Source organism: Onychostruthus taczanowskii, unplaced genomic scaffold (assembly GCF_017590055.1).
Source record: "Onychostruthus taczanowskii isolate IOZ18803 unplaced genomic scaffold, ASM1759005v1 scaffold10, whole genome shotgun sequence".
Taxonomy (NCBI): Eukaryota; Metazoa; Chordata; class Aves; order Passeriformes; family Passeridae; genus Onychostruthus; species Onychostruthus taczanowskii.
This window is the reverse complement of record NW_024496526.1, coordinates 5,994,788-6,010,994: the sequence shown is the minus strand read 5'-3', so window position 1 is coordinate 6,010,994 and position 16,207 is coordinate 5,994,788. Positions and strand designations below refer to the sequence as shown.

The 16,207-nt window shown below is 38.8% G+C and overlaps 1 protein-coding gene across 1 annotated transcript in view; it reads right to left on the bottom strand.

Moving 5' to 3' along the window:
- RALB (RAS like proto-oncogene B) overlaps window positions 1–6,316 on the bottom strand; it is a 44,390-nt gene extending 38,074 nt beyond the window's left edge. The window contains exon 1 of the mRNA XM_041406008.1: window positions 6,226–6,316. The gene's annotated coding sequence lies outside the window, so the exon portion shown is untranslated. The remainder of the gene's footprint in view (window positions 1–6,225) is intronic.
- Between the last annotated feature and the right edge of the window lie 9,891 nt (window positions 6,317–16,207).

Here is a 16,207-nt window from a genome sequence, read left to right as displayed (position 1 = left end):
ACAGTGCTTTAGTTTTTCAAGCAAAAAACAGTGCCTTCAGCAATTTAATGCAAAGGATATCTGCTTTGCATTAGACTTGCCATAAGCCTTCTGAAGAATTAGCTATAAACCTTAAGATCTGCACTTTACAGGAAGCTCTGGGAAGGGTCAGTCCAAGCTCTGGTATCTGGAAAAGTCACTGGAGGACATGGAACAAGCAACCGTCAGGTCTAACTCCATCCAAGAGATACTAAGCAGAATATTTTCACTTTAAATATGTGCTTTTGTGACCACCTATTGAAGAACTGTGCCAGACACAAGAGACAAGTGTCCCAAGGGCACGGGATCATAGCTGGAAATTGTGAAATTAATGAGGGGTAGTCCTACAGGGGGATCCATGTTAAATTTCTTACAGAAATTGCTTATACATATCTATCTCCTAGGAAACGGTATTTACCTACATTAACATTCTTTATCAAGTACTAGATATATAGAAAATGCCTAGGTTCATTGCAGTTTAGATTTCCCTTCTTTAGCATTCCTACAGCTTGCCAGAATATCTGCTTCTGCAGAAACAAAGGTTAATTAAACACATCCGCCCATTAGATCAAGGAGTGAACATTATTACAATCTGGCCCCAAGCTACCTTCTTCAGCTGTCAGCACTGAAAGACACTTGGAACTACAAATTAGTCCTCAAGCAAAACTAGTTTCAGCAGAAACCACCTGTTTTATTGAACACAGAAGGTTTTCTGCATATTTACAAGTTCGGCTTGTACTTGTCTCGCTGTACCTAGTTCCAGCAAGAAACAGGGTATTGTGCAAGTTGTGTGATCCAAGGTTCTTGGACCTTTATGGTAACATGTTAACACATAATAAGGAATGTTAGAAAAAATCTACTTTGTCTGCATTGCTAATGGCATATTTTATAATTAATAGAGTTTAAGATAACTCATATTGGATTTTTTTCTTAAATTATATTAGCTAGCTTTGCCCCTTTCACTGTGCTTTGGCCTGTGAAAGAGCTTGGAAAATAAACTGGCCAACTCCCTCATTAGGCATTTGTTTTCACTTTCTTTTCCCTTTCATTTTCTGGCTCTTATGTCTAAGCACCATATTACCACAAATGCTTTCTCAATTCTGTGAATCAAATCTAAATAATAACACATTAACTATATTAACTATATCAACTCTTCAGAGCCTCTCTGTGGCTGTACCTCAGTTTCCCTCTTGCCATCATGGGCAATGAAGTCTGACAGCCTATACCTTTCACAAACACGTACTGTTCCCATGCCCATAATCCCCACTACTTGAAGAACTGACATCCTTAAAATGTTTTCTTTCTGCGCTGAATCAACAGAACAAGGCTGCAATAGACCTGCCAGGAACCAGTGACCAATAATCCAAGTACTTAAGATAGGCAGGACACAGTGAGGTCTTCTCTGAAAGTAAGAACTTAAATAATGTTAATTATGTAAAAAAGCACCGTATCTACTTAATCATTGAAGCTGGCTTGTGTCTATTCTCTTCAGTAACAGATTAAGCAAGTATGACTCTCTGCATCCAAAATTCAAGGCCCCTATTTCGTCAGAACTCCTCTCAAACGTGATAATGTATTATGCATCCCCCATTCTCATTCACATTGTCCACAAGTAATTTCTGCTTTTCTCAAGCTGACTCATTCTTCATACTTATTAGATGAATTGTTAATGAAAATGAATCTCTACCCATGAACTGAATGTTCATGTATTTAATTTCTACTGGTTTGGCTAGTTTTGGTCAGACACACAGACCAGACTTTTTCCCTATTCCCAATCAGGAAGAGAACACCTGGGCATTTTATTTTGAACCCTGATTCTTAAAAATATTGTCTAATGTTTGATTAAAGTTTTCAACTTCTCAAACACTATTACCATTTCACTTAACAGGTTAATAATAGGACCTACAGATAAAAGGAGACATAAATGAAGAGCTACCAAAAAAAGTCAGTTATTTGCATTGCTTTCTTGGGTTTGGTTTCAAAGTCTATAAAAGTCACAAAACTGTCTTTACCCAATTTGTACTGAACAATTCCGGCCTGCTTTTCAAAAAGCCTTTGAAAGGCAGCATCTCTGTCCCTGACAGTGGTACACAGACACAGCGCTGTCTTGCAAATCACTGATCACACAGTCCAAGTGGCAAAGTGCAAAATATGCTCATTTTAAGAAGAAGATAAAACCCAAAGGAAAACTATGTGGTAAACTGGATGTATTGACCTCAAAGAGGAAGCAGAATGTCCTGGAACATCTCTCCTTGTCATCTTACCTGAAACATTCTGTCTAGCCTGTAATTCAGTAGGCAAGATGTGACAATCTTCTTTACAAGTACAGCAGGTTAAATTACTTCAGAGTTGTTTCTATAAATATAGCATGCCAATGCTTACTGACTGATTCTGCCACCAAGAAGCTTTATTTGCATTCAGCAATGAAGCAGTTGAATTTTTGAGGTATTTTGTTATTAAATTTCAATTAAGTTGTACAGCTTTCTACATCACAATGTAAAATGTAAATTCATTACATGTGGCAAAAGTCTTTACAAAAATCTTGGAGCTGACCACAGCCTTTGCTGCTTGTCTCACCCACACTAAAAATATTGTATGATACAAAGTATTGTATAAGGCTGTGTAACAGACAGCTATGTCTGTACTCAGCTTTAATAGGGAGCAAGCCACAGTAATATTATTCCCTCATTCCTCTTTCCTGATCCTCTTTAAGTCTTATACCTATGTACATATTTTCTGGGCCGTTTATTCTATCCTATACTGAAGAACACTATTAAACAGGTAACATGGCAAGGATTGGAAAAATTTATATATGTCCTATCAGTATAAACAAATCTGTGGACTGTGCTCAGGAAAGCTCTAAAGCTGCTGGAGCATTTCATTAGCCTGAACACGGGTACTGTTCACTTAAACAGGTCTGCAAGGATGGCATCTCTTTCTCTCCCAGTTTATTCAGAGATGACCCAGCATGTAGTTCAGTACTACACTTCTAAGCACATATTTCTTAACATGCTCTTGCTCTTTTTTGCTTCAGGATACATTTTCATTTAGTCATGACAGCATAACCAGCAGTCTATCTTTCGCTTTCTGTGGGCCAGTAACTCCAGCGTGCTCCATTAATTAAAGCTATGGGTATTATTAAGTGGAACAGCCCTAAACTCATGAGAGTATGAAAAAAGTAACATTGACTCAAGGAGATTGCTCTGAGTTTAAGTGCATTTTTAAAGTGCATTCCTTTTTTTTTTTTTTTTTTTTTTTTTTTTTTTTTTTTTGTGGAGGTCTGCTTGATTATGTTTTTGAAGTTCAGGATCACTGTAAACAAAACATATTGAGCTGATAACCTGAAGCAAAACCTGAACAAGAAAGACAAAAGGGTCCTAAGCACGGAAAACTTTTGTAAATATTTCAGTATTGTTTAGGTGATTAAGACATACTAACTGCAACATGAAATTTAGAACAATTATTTTCATAGACTAAGGAGTTTGTTCAACTTTAGAGTTAAGTCTACTTTGATGATTAAAACACAGGGAAAAGAACCAGAAGACAAAGTCTATTTTCAGCATTAGCACTGACTCACTGTGTGATATTAAGCAAGTCACTTAATTTACTGTCACCCTCTGTCTCACCTGTAAAATGAAGGAGCCTGCCTCACAAGTGCTGTGTGGGATTACTTAATTAAACATTTGCTATGTACCTAACATTTCTTGAATGCAAGGTGCCGGAAAATTTATTTTTGAAGACATATATAAACAGGATACAAGAGCAGAATCAGATAGTTTCTGTAAAGGAAAATACACATCTCTTTCATTTGACTCATTATTTTCTTTGGATCTCTAAAGCATGACAACAAAATAATTAACTACTGGACCTGTTGGTCAGCAACACAAGTGAGCTAATTGGTGAGCTCAATATTGGCAGCAGCCTGGGCTGCCATGATCACACACTAGTGGAGTTTGCAGTCCCCAGGGATATGGGTTAGGTGAAGAGTAAAGTCAGGCCCTTGAACTCTAGTAAAGGAAAAAAAAAATTCCAGCTCTTCAAGGAGTTAGCAAAAGGAGCCCCCAATAAACTCTCCTCAGAGAAAAAGGAACAAAACAGAGCTGGCAGGCTTAGACATTTTCCATAGAGCAAGAGCTCTCAATACCCAGGTGTAAGAAATCAGGAAAGGACATGTGGGTCAGGGAGGAGATTTGAGATATTCAGCATGGTTTCATCTAGGGCAAGTGGCCAACCTACATCACATATTCTAGAATTCTAAAGCTGTGAGTCAAGCCCTTGAAATAAGTTTATAAGTTGGAAAAAAAAATCATTGCCACAAACTAGACAGACCAAACTCTAAGTAGGAATAAAAATATATAATTATTCTTCAGTAGATCACACAACTGAAATACTGAGTTTTTTCAATGATGTGTAAGCAAGTTTACATCTAATGGAAGTGAATGGCAGTGATTTAAATTCAGAGAAAGGAAATAATGTTTTTCTAAAATATAATTTTTACTCAACTCATGGCCACACAACTTTGTTGGAACCAAGTTTTCAGTGAATTCAAGAAACAAACATTCGTATGGAAACAAAACATCCACTGTGATATTCTATTAAATGAAAGAGTTACAAACCCCTCACATTGCATGGCACAAACATTTATTAACTGGTAAACGTGTAAAAGTACTAATTGGTAGGCATGTAAAAACATCACCTGCGAAGTCTGTTTGACAGCTGATCTCTCTGGACTGAGCTGGATCAGGTCACTGCAGGAGGCAGAAGCCTGGAGGAAGTGTTCTGATGGTCATCTCCGGTACAGCAATCTCCATGCTAATGAGGCTGAGCAGCACACAGCACATCTTTATCCTCCTGCTACTCTTATCATAGCCATGTTATGGAAAATGTCAGATTTGCTCTATCATAAAACTAACTACATCAGCAATTTTTTAACCAAAGAGTTTTTCCTCACAGTGCAGTTTAGCAGACAACAAAAAGCAATGCTTTTTACTAACACTGCGCTGTGACCCCGTGAAGGAGCTCATCAAAACCAGTGAGCAAAGTAAAAACACAAAGTAATGTCATCAATGACACATGCAGAGGTTACGCCTTTCCTGAATAGGTGCTCACATCACCAAGGACTTTTTTGAAGACAGTTATTGTTATCTTAAGCTTTCACAGAAATATCATTTCTGCTTTCTGTTGGTTTCATCTAATCCTAGATCGAGGCCTTTATGTAAATCATGGTCATAAGTCCTTCACAACCTCGAAATGAAGTTAGGGCTTGGTCTTCTATGAGAACAACAGACACAGGAAAATTCAGATGCTCTATTCTTTTAAAAGCAGCTTTCTTGGTTAATAAAAAGTTCTGCAAGTTCATTCGGTAGCTATAAATGCACATCATTTATTTACTTTCATTATAACAGTTTTTACGCTGTGAAACATGGATCATACTACCTTACTCATACGTATGTTAAATATAATAATAAATCACAATAATAAATTTATTATTTATATATTTAACTAGTTTCTACTAAATTATCACACCAGAGACATCTAGACAAAACCTTAGTCTCTCCACCAATGGTAGCAGAGCCTTTAGCTCTGCATTTCAGAGCTACAGACCAAGATGGAAAAAGGCAGCAGTAACACCACCACAGGTTATAGTTATACTAAAAAGAGTCAATGACTCACTGTGAATGTGTACTTGGCCTGCATGCTTTAGGGATGAGTGAAGATTACTGAAGACAACTATTTCTTTTATTCTGCTTTTATTTTGCTTATTACTAATTAGTACTACTACATTCCTTATATGAAACCAGATTAAGAATAAACAAGAGGTGCTTATCATCCAGCATTAATACAATACCATGTGCTTGGGCACAGCTACTTGTACATACATTTTAGCAGCTGGTTTTTTCCTGTCTCTCTGTCCATAAAAAATAGGTATGTTGCCTGGCACAATACAAGTAGCTTTTCTACACCTAGCCCACACCTTAATCCGATCTCTGCACCCTGAGAGCCTCCCATGTCGCTGCTGTTCCTTTTCTCACCCCAGCTGGGCCAGGGAACTCCCTTCTCCACTTCAGTGTCAAATACTGTCAGCAAGTTTTCCTGTTACTTTTGTGTCCCAAACTGCACATAAATGTAAATACACAGAGCAATGATTGCTCTCTGATGCAACTTTACAAGCTGGATAAATTGGTTGCTTTCTCAGCTGATACTCACTGTGCTTAAAGGATCCTTCGTCCTAGAGCAGCAGTTTCTTAAGGAGTATCAATCAGGCAGGCAGGAGGTGGCAGAAGGAGCTCCACTGCAGTTTTACAGGCCAATCCACAGGATGACTGTAGCTGGACTCCTCCTAGTGCCTCAGAAAGTTACAAGAAAAGGGAAGGGCTCAGGATATGATATCATGCACTCATTCTAAAAACAAGGAAACTATTGTAGATAATTTAAAAAGTAACAGCTTAAAAATCCTGAATGGCCAGTGAAAGAAAATTACTTTTCTAATTCATCTTTCCTACCTTTTCCAGTGAAAAGTTTAAATAAATAAAAATTACAAAGTTAGAAAACTATGTTTTCATCATTAGTAGGACTAGCCTAAGAGACCTATTACAACTGAGCCTCCTCAGAGCAATGCTTGCTGCTGCCCGTGTCAGAGCTCAAGCTTTGAGCTTGTTGCCAGCTCTGTCGAGGCAAATACACCCAGGCCCAACACAGCTGGGTCTGCAGCCACAGCTGGGGCTGTGTAAGCAACAGGGACCCACGTGTATCCACTCCCTGCCAGTATCCTGACTTGTTCAGCAAAAGTAAAATCTTTGAAAGCATCTAAGTGATTAAGGAATCCAGTTAATATTTTCTAAAGCAATGTAAGCAAACAGGTTTTTAAATCTTATGGGAAGTCAATGTGATTTTGTGCAGATTTGCAGGGTTAGGTTTTACTCCTTAGATCCTTTTCTAATTGCAAGTCTGCTTCAGAAATAATCCATTTGCAAGGATATATTGCTATAAATTTATTTACCAGGTCATTGTTTACAGCTTTTAAAAAATAAATTAATAAACATTTGAAGCAAAGCATATGTCCTAACTCAGCACAATTGTTCTTTAACTGGATTTAGCTTTGAAGTTTTCAGGCTTTATTTCAGATCTGAAGCAGCATTGCATGCCTGGAAGCTTCTGTGTCCTTTTCAGCTTTATCAATTTGTCTACTAAGCCACTCTTTTTTCTTTCAAGTTGTCAGGATAATTTTGTTTCTGTTATAATCCCATAAAACACACTCATAGGAAAATTTAGCCCAGATTTCAAGCAAGCAACATTTTAATGCTGTGTTAGGAATTGCTACATTCTCTGTTATGGTGGTCATTGTGCTTGCCTTTCAAGTTTCTTCTTTTGTATTAAAATTTTTCCAGTGATTTTTGTTCATGCAACTCATCCCAGACTCAACATTAAGGCCACCCATGAGCGATATATTATAGTTTATCATAATTTTCAAGCTCCTGTTGGCTTTTAGTTTAATGGCTGGGATTTGGAGGACCCTTATCATATTAAATCAGTTTATCAGGCATTTTATGGAAGAGTATTTGTCAGTACTCTTCTACTGAGCTGCACAAAAGGGTGTTGGTCTTGCAGCTCTATTGTTAAAGAAGAAATATTTTGCTGCCAGATTTCTTGTTCTATTTGTACCTTTTGTTAGTGGACTTTCAATTTCAGGAACTTGTTCTATTTAAGAGGATAAGGGAAGAACAATACTTTATAATATATTATTTATTAAACAGACGCTGGTATTATCAATGCTCATTTATCCACTGGTGATGCATCTCCCAAATAAATCAGCAGCAGTAGCAAAATAAACCAGAGCACAGAACCATTTTCTTCATAAAGATTCTGGGGACTTTTAAAGTACTTGTACTCTGGAATGAAGGATCTGAGGGCAATGACTTCTCAAATTGTTGATGAGTTGGAGGAGTGTGATTTAAGATCACTGGTGCATTAATTTTTGTACAATTTGGGAAGTCCTTCTAAAAAAACTGTGATAGAGTTTACATGTATATTTTTGTTTCTCTGCTCTCACCTTGATTTTTACTAGTACTGTGAAACCAATAGAGGTGATCACCTGGATTTGAGATTTCCTAAAAGAGCAAAGACTTGTCACAGCTCTGGATTTGATTTGGACATTTAATGTATTCACACACTGGACTTGCAAACCATCCTTTTGAAGTGTTCCTAAGATGAGGGAGCTGGAACTGCTGCTTGCCATGAAGGGGGCACACCTCTGGTGTGCTCCTGCTCCTCTGCAGCCCCAAGGGGGTCAATGTCCAGTGAACATCTGGCTGCAGCACCTGGGTCACTGCTCAGCCCAAGCTCTGAGGAGGTGGCTACTGCCTGCATCATGCTCCTACTCTGAATCTGCTGCAAATAAAACAGATGGTGCTTTGGAATATTTCAGAGGAGAATGTTCTAAAGACAACACACACATTTCTAACCAGGCTTTGAGGTCAAACAGATGAAGCAAGCCTTAGTTAACCACAGACACGTTGGTGTTCATTCTCTTGGTTCTCTGCAGATTTTAGCATCTCTCTGATTGCATCTTGAGTTACTTCAGTGTGAGCATGAAAAGCAGGATAACTTTGCACAGCAGTTTGTTTTGTTGTATTCCTTTTGCTTCTTGCCAGAAAACCATAATTTTCTTAGATTCTTCTGTGTTCTCCTTCTTCCTCTTTTTCTTCAAGATTTAATTGGAATGATGAAATAATTTTGATTAAAAGGAATCACTGGAGATAACCTCATCCTTTACCTGCTAAAAACAGAGCTTCAAAGTTAGGTCAGGTTGCTTAGCACTTTGCCTGGTCTAGGTGTGAATATCTCCAGTCTCCCTGGGCATCCTGTTTAAGGCTTTGACCACCCTCATTGTCAAGTCCATATGAAGTGTAACTCATGTTCCTCTCTCATGTACATATATAAGGCTAGGAGGTTTCCTTATGCTAACATACAGCATCTGGTAGAAAACCTGGATAGGGAATAAGTTCTGGGCTTGGGAAAGAGGTGGAAGGGATTTATACCATGGAGAAATGAGGAAAAGCCAAGATTTTACATTCATAGTAGGAGAGACACTGATGAGCAGGAGTAAAAGGAATCATGGCAGTGAGGGAGAAAAGCAAAGACTGCTTCACAGGTCAGGCAAGGTCATGTGTGGGAGAACTTGGATGATGACAAGGCAGGACCATAACTGAAGTGGTCACCACCCCCAGATTTGGGTATACCTCTTACAACCCTAAATAAATCTTCAAGAGTGTGTCATAGCTAAAAATATCTTGCCAGTTCTGGCATGAAGTTGATTGCAGGAGCTTCCAGAGCATTTTGCTCTCTTGGCTCTCTGTGCAATTCCAGTTGGATAGTGCATTTCACATGTAAAACAGTGCTGATCTTTTGGTCTGCTGCTGTTCTGTTCCAGAGAAAGCTGTCTTTTTGAAGAAAGAACTACAGACCTTGCAGCAGGCAAGCATAGGCAACACATAATATTTATACAGGGCACTGTTTATAGAGAACTCCAGTTTCAATCACAGTTAATTCTCTTAAAGACTGCTGGACTAAAAAATGCTTTATATGCAGATATTCTTCTTCATAACAATACCAAGGAGTTGGAGCAATGATGAGGAAATTTTAGTAGTCAGCAATGTGAGGTAGAAAGCATTTTTCAATACTGATAAAAAGGAAAACAGAAATTGAAGAAGAATTATTTTCTTTTGCTGATTATTTAGTTGTTCAGGAAAATACAGTGTGATAGTTAAAACTGCTCTCAGGTGTATAAAAGCAATGCTAGCAGCAATGGCACTTTGCAATAGCAGAATGCAAAGAAGAATACAGATGTGTGAAAAGAGGGAGAAGATCTTTAAGAAGGGTGAGATCAGTTTGTGTTGATAAGAACTGAAGCCTAGGTGGTTTATAATAGGAAATCATTTTTAGTGATTTAAACATGTTAATGATGATTTCTCCCAAGACTGTTGTGAAGCAGGGAAGGATTATGCCTTGTTTTGACAGATGGAGAAAAGGCTAAGTTCTTACCAGGAACTTTGCCAGCTCTTTTCAATGTAGTTTCCAAGGAAGATCTTTCCCTTCAGAAATCTTGAAGCTAAGATATCTCTCAAAGCTTCCCTCCGTTACCGTGGGAGAGCAGATATGGTCATAGGTGTTGAAGGTACTGGCCTGGCCTTTTTGGAACTCTGACTGGATTCAATCTGAACAAAGAACAAGCAGAAACAACCTTTCCTTTTATGATGACTCACCCTGCCAGAGGAAGATTAGTCAATGGAAATTTCTGTGTGCCTGTATTAGTCAGTAAATATGTACCCATGCCTGCACAGGGCCAGGGGCAAAGCACCAGGGCAGTGGGAGTGGAAGGCTGAGTGGAGCAGTCACAGTTTTTTTGCTGTTGGCACTCCAGCATCAACAGAAGTAAGAACAGAGGAATGCTAGGCTGATTTCCAGCACTGTAACAGACTGAAGTGTGGAGGATGTCAGGTGCTGAGTCTCAGCTCTCCCATTTACCTTTTCTGCTCAAAATCTGTCTAAGGCATACTGCAACCTTTCCCCAAAACATGCTCTTTTCACTTCATCTGTGGTCAGTACAGGACTGTTAATTTTTCCTAGATTTTTTCACAAGGAAAATTATTCATTCTAGAACTCATGTAACTCTAGGTTCATTTTGCACTGCCCTACTAATCGGTAAAGTGGTAATGTGGTAACCAGAGTCTCACAGTGGTAAAGGTAAGTAGAGATTTAAGAAGTTTGCATTTAATATTCATTAAAAAGCCAGTCTGTTTCTTTTTCTTCATCCTGGTCATTGACCACACTTGCATCAGGATAGTTCCTATATATTGTCAGGTGTACCTTGGCTTTGCCATTCTTTCTCAGAAGTTTCTGAAATAGAAAGAATTACTTGCCAGCTAAACCAACTCCAGCTCACATGTTCCTAATATTATTTTGAATGTTGCCAGCAACAGGGTATATCCATGTTCACATCCTAAATGCAGCCTTCTCTAGAGATCCAAACAGAAACCTTTCAAAGCTCTCTTCATGGCAACTTCTCTCTACAATGAACTATTGTTGAAAAAAATCTGGAGATAAATGGGACCTCAACAACATAACTTTGTGTCTCTTGGTTCACCTGAAACTTCAGGAGTTTAAAACCTACAGATTCAATCACATAAATAAAGGCTGCTAATACCCTACTGTAAAGAAATATTTTCATTAATCTTAATGATTATAAGATCATTCTGCTGCCATATTCTCTCCACTACTCATTAATTGTAGGACATTAATAAAGTTCCTGCTTCCAATGTATCTTGATGAAACAATAACCAACAACAATCCCCCAGCAACAACAGCCCAAACCACTGGACTCAGTTTCTGTGTTCCAATGCGATCTGAGCTGCTTTAAAATAACTGTTCCTATATCATTTTAATGGCACACACACAGACTGAGAATCCCGCCCTGACCCCTAGCAGAGGGTCTTTAGAGGAGCCACATGGAACTGAGCTGGGAGAGGCCTTTGCTTACTTATTCACAATTTCCTTAGTTTAACCACCAATGCCTACAGGTTTCTAGTTTAATCTGTTCAGAGGGGAAAGGGAAGACAAAATCCTCTTGTTAGCAAAGTATTTTCTTTATCATCACTCCTTACTCTTTTAAAAAAGTTCCCAAGTTACACATGTTTGCAAAATAACAAGTCATTCGTCTTTTCTCAGTCTACTCTCACTCCCATGGCTTCCAGGTTTTATCAGCATTTCAGGTGAGACAGAATGCCTCCTGTTGCTCTCTGAAGATTATCTGTCTTAATATTTGGCAATGATTTGCTCTCATTTGCAGAGAAGCCCCCCTCTTTATATGTAGCTGCCTTCTTTAGTGATGTGCCCCAGCCAAAATACTCCAGCTCTGTCTGCATCAATGGAATTTGGGGTTTTTTGTGGGGTTAGGATGGGAACAAGACACATTCAGAGATTACACCCTTGACTACCTGACATTGGTCTCTCAGTTTTAGTTATTGCAGGATGAAAGGTCAAACACTGCCCTGGTCTGAGCATCATAACAGACTTCATCCAGATTTTTAGTTTAGTACAGACTAGAAAAAGACAGAATGGCAAACCTAGCCCAAATGGGCTCACGAACCAAAAAAAAAAAAAAAAAAAAAGTGTATCATTCAATGCAGATATTTTTGCTTCTCTTTAGTGCACCTCATCTCTCATAATAAAAGCTATTGGGATGACAAGCAGTTACTGGTTAGGATAAGAACAAAAGGGAGAGAGGAAAACATGACTCAGAGTGGGTTTCTTGTTAAAGAAACTCATTATTTAAATATTAAAATAGGAAACACACTGCAGAGAAAGAAAAAAGATCCATTTAACTGCTCTTCACATTAATTTCTTGTCATTGAAAGCTATTAGGTATCACCGAGTCTAATTAATCACATCCTGAATTGCCATGCATAAAATAAATCTGTTCATTTAGGGGATCAAAAAAATATATAAAACTGTGTTGTATGATTTGTTTCTATTTCTTATCCACATATGCTGTATCTCAGCTTCTCCTAGTGCAAGAGGATGTTCTGTCCTCCTGAAATTAGGTACTGAACACATTTAACCTGTGTAAGTTTCAAAGCCAGCCCACCTTTTCAAAGAAGATAGAAGCACAAAAATAAAATTCATCACAGATTATTTGACTCTTAGCTAAAGGAATTACACATATTGAAACTACATTTCAACTACTGAGAGAGTCTTGAGCTTGATTTTCACTGAACCGTCTTCTTTGCACAACAACGCGCCTTTCGGGCAGAACATCTTTTGCCATGTTCTGTTGAGCCACTAGATGTCCCTCGTTCCCACTTAAAGCTCCAGGGGGGAGAATCCATGAGGAAAAGCGGGACTAAGGTGGAACTCAAGCAGTGCAGAAGCACGTTTGTGTTCACATCATGCAGCAGTTTTCTGTAACAGGTGCTGGTCGTTTGAATCACACCGCTGAGTGTGATTTGGTAAGTCACAGCAGTTCCAGATATTGGTGCTCCTAACAGACAACAACAGTAACTGTGTTCAGACAAATTACAAAATAAAGAATCGTCAAGGTTAGAAAAGGCCTCCAAGATCATCAAGTGCAGCCTTCAAACAAGTATGGCCATGCCCACTAAACCACATCAAAAGGTGCCATGCCCACCTCTTTTTTGAACACTTCCAGGGATGGTGACTCCACCACTTCCCTGGACAAACTGCTCCAACTTAACTCATTCAGTGAAGAAATTTCTAATATTCAATCTGAGCCTCCCCTTTTGCACAAAAAAGTGCATATATGGCAAATACAAAAATCAGATGAGACTGAAGAAAGCAGATGAAGATAGCATTGAGGAAAATGGACTAGAATCCCAGGCATCACAGAAACCTGCATCATTCCATTCCAAACTGCACATTGACAACAGCACTTTTTCATATACACATTATTTTTTTGCCATTCATGAAGTAAAATGGCATAGTCTCTCATGGCAGTCAGACTAGATCTTATTTAATGAAACCATACATTTGTCTGTAGTTTACTTGGGGTTTGGAAGGACCATATCACCATGTTGATTTAGATAGCTCCAGTCTAGCTAGGGAATGGTCACGTCAGTGTCAGACTGTGAATGCTGGGCAATATAAGCCAGACATGACACAAATAACAGCATTTGACTTACACTGGCAATGACGAAAGCAAAGTCCAACGCTGCTCTGGAGGAAACAAAATGTTTCACCCAGTAAATAGAGTCAGGAAGCTGCTTGCAACTGCCCACTAGTTGTTCAACTCCCTTTTCCTTTCCTGCACCCTATCTGCCTTTTACAAGTTTCCTGACCCCCATCAGTTAATTTATACCATCAGCACTTTGCAAGACCCCACCACAGAAAGTGCTGCATCTCCAATTCTGTTTTGGAAACTCTTCCTCCGATTAGGACTCACTTCCTCAGTATTTTAAATTCACAAAGTGGAAGGGAAAGGTAGATCTAAGGAAAAAAAAGAAGAAACCCTTCCTCTGGATTAGTTTTGCTTTTTAAGCAATGTGAATGATGCCAAATTATATCCATATAAGAAACAGGACTCCAATGGCCTGTTGGCTTTTTTTTTTGTCAACAAAGTGTTCATGACAGAAGGTCACAACATGTCCTTTTCCAGTTGTTTTCAAAACAGGGGTGCTGTCATTTTTCAGTAAGGATACATATAGAAGGTTCTGCCAACTCAGTTACCTAATTTTAATGCCACTGAATGAATGACACAGGTTTTCATTGCTTATTAAATATCAGATTATGGTGCACAATCTCAATGTTATTCATGATTATTTCAGGGGGAGCATAAGCAGCTCAATGCCTTTATGAGTCTTGATCCTATTCTTAAAAATTAAGGGAAAAATATGCAGTTCCCAAAATGTATTTGTTTGTCCAAGGCACTGTCAAAGCACAGAGAGCTGGGAATGTAAGAACTTAAACCTACACAATATGCTTTTGGTCTTCTCTACAGGAGGCATTTGAACTCTTCCTCTGATTCTCCCTCCCAGCTGTTCTCAGATTGACTCCACTGGAGTGAGTGATGGCTGAAAAGATGGTTATATACCACCATTGCTGGCCCTCCAATTGCTGCATCCAGTCTGGAGCTGTTCAGAGCAGAGTTAACAACAGTTGCAACCAATATATTGCGTACTGGTGACCAGTTTCCACCAGGCCATCTATCAGCAATATCAGGGAGGGTCAGATCCAGAGCCTAGTGACCATCAGTGTGAAGTGTGGTTTTGTTTTCAGTGAGATTTGTATCAGATTGTTATTTCCACTGATGAACGATAAACTATTTGGGGGCTAATAAATCTTACAGCTCCCCATAATCCCTGGTGCTCATTGCAATGCTTAATAACTCTGCTCTCACCAGTTATCTAACTCAGTCTGAAGCTAAATGGATTTTTTTTCACAGGCCAATACACACATTACACAGAATCTCCTTTCCCCTCCTGCTTACTCATGCTGTTGGCCATCTTTTTAATAGGAAACTGAGAACTCAGAAATGGAGAGAACAGAATGACCTATTGAACCAATTTTGCTCCACAGCAGAGCTGACAGGAAAACGGCTGCCTCAGCTAAGGGTTCCAGGAATGGAAAAACAGATGTTTCTTAACTGCATTTAACAGATGCTACTCCAGCTTGAAACAACACTTTAAAATGCAGATCTCAAGTGTTTATGTTTTTCCAAAGTATTCAAAGAATGGGAAAGTAGAAATTTCTTGCAAAGTCTTCAAGTAGTGCCAAGCATGCTTTTATTTTTTTCGCCCCTTTAATTTCCCAAACTGACTTCTCCAGTTTAGCATTCCTGTGGCTGATACATGCACCTAAATATGCATTGGTGCCTACACGCCTTAGATAATCAGATCAGGTAGATTAACACTGCCACAAAACTTGCATGTGACCTTGGGCAAATCCCTTTGTTTCCCTGGATCTCAGTTCTCCATTTAAGCTACCTAGAGCTTGTAACTTTTCCTGAAGAGCAACCCTCTCAACTACCAATATCTACAATAGCTAGTACATAGAAACCACAAACAAGAACACAGCTGCAGGGATTGCCACAAAATAGATTTTAAAAATTAAATTAACTACCAGCTGTTCAGTGCATGGCAAGGGTACATACACCAAAGTGGGTGAGACACAGGTTCTTTATAGGGGAATTGCAGACTATCCTGTCTGCTGGGAAGGCTCTAAGTCCCAGCATCAAGTGTAAAGACAGAAGGGCAGAAATGTAAGAAGACAATAGTTTCCAGCTTATTCTCTGAATATATTCAAGTTGCTGTGTTATTCAGCCATTACAGTCAATTCTTAATTTAGAATTATAAACCAGGGAGGGAAAGAAAGGTGTGCTGAAACATTTTTACACTGAGCCTAACAGGTTTGCCTCTGAGTATGTTTAGCCCATGGAAGGAACTCTTCCGTCAAGCATCACAGAATTTGTGGGTTATTATTCTCATACTACAAATAGAGAACTGAAGTGACAGCAAGGAATAACCAAAAATATACATTAAAGATCTCAAGTCCATGGAACTGTGCATTTCCCAAGAATAAGCTTTAGCCCATATTTACATAGTTTCCTTCTTCCAGTTATGCCAAGTAAATCACAAGAGTTGGCTGTGATAAAACACTGAGCACTTCCTTCCCTGGCTGA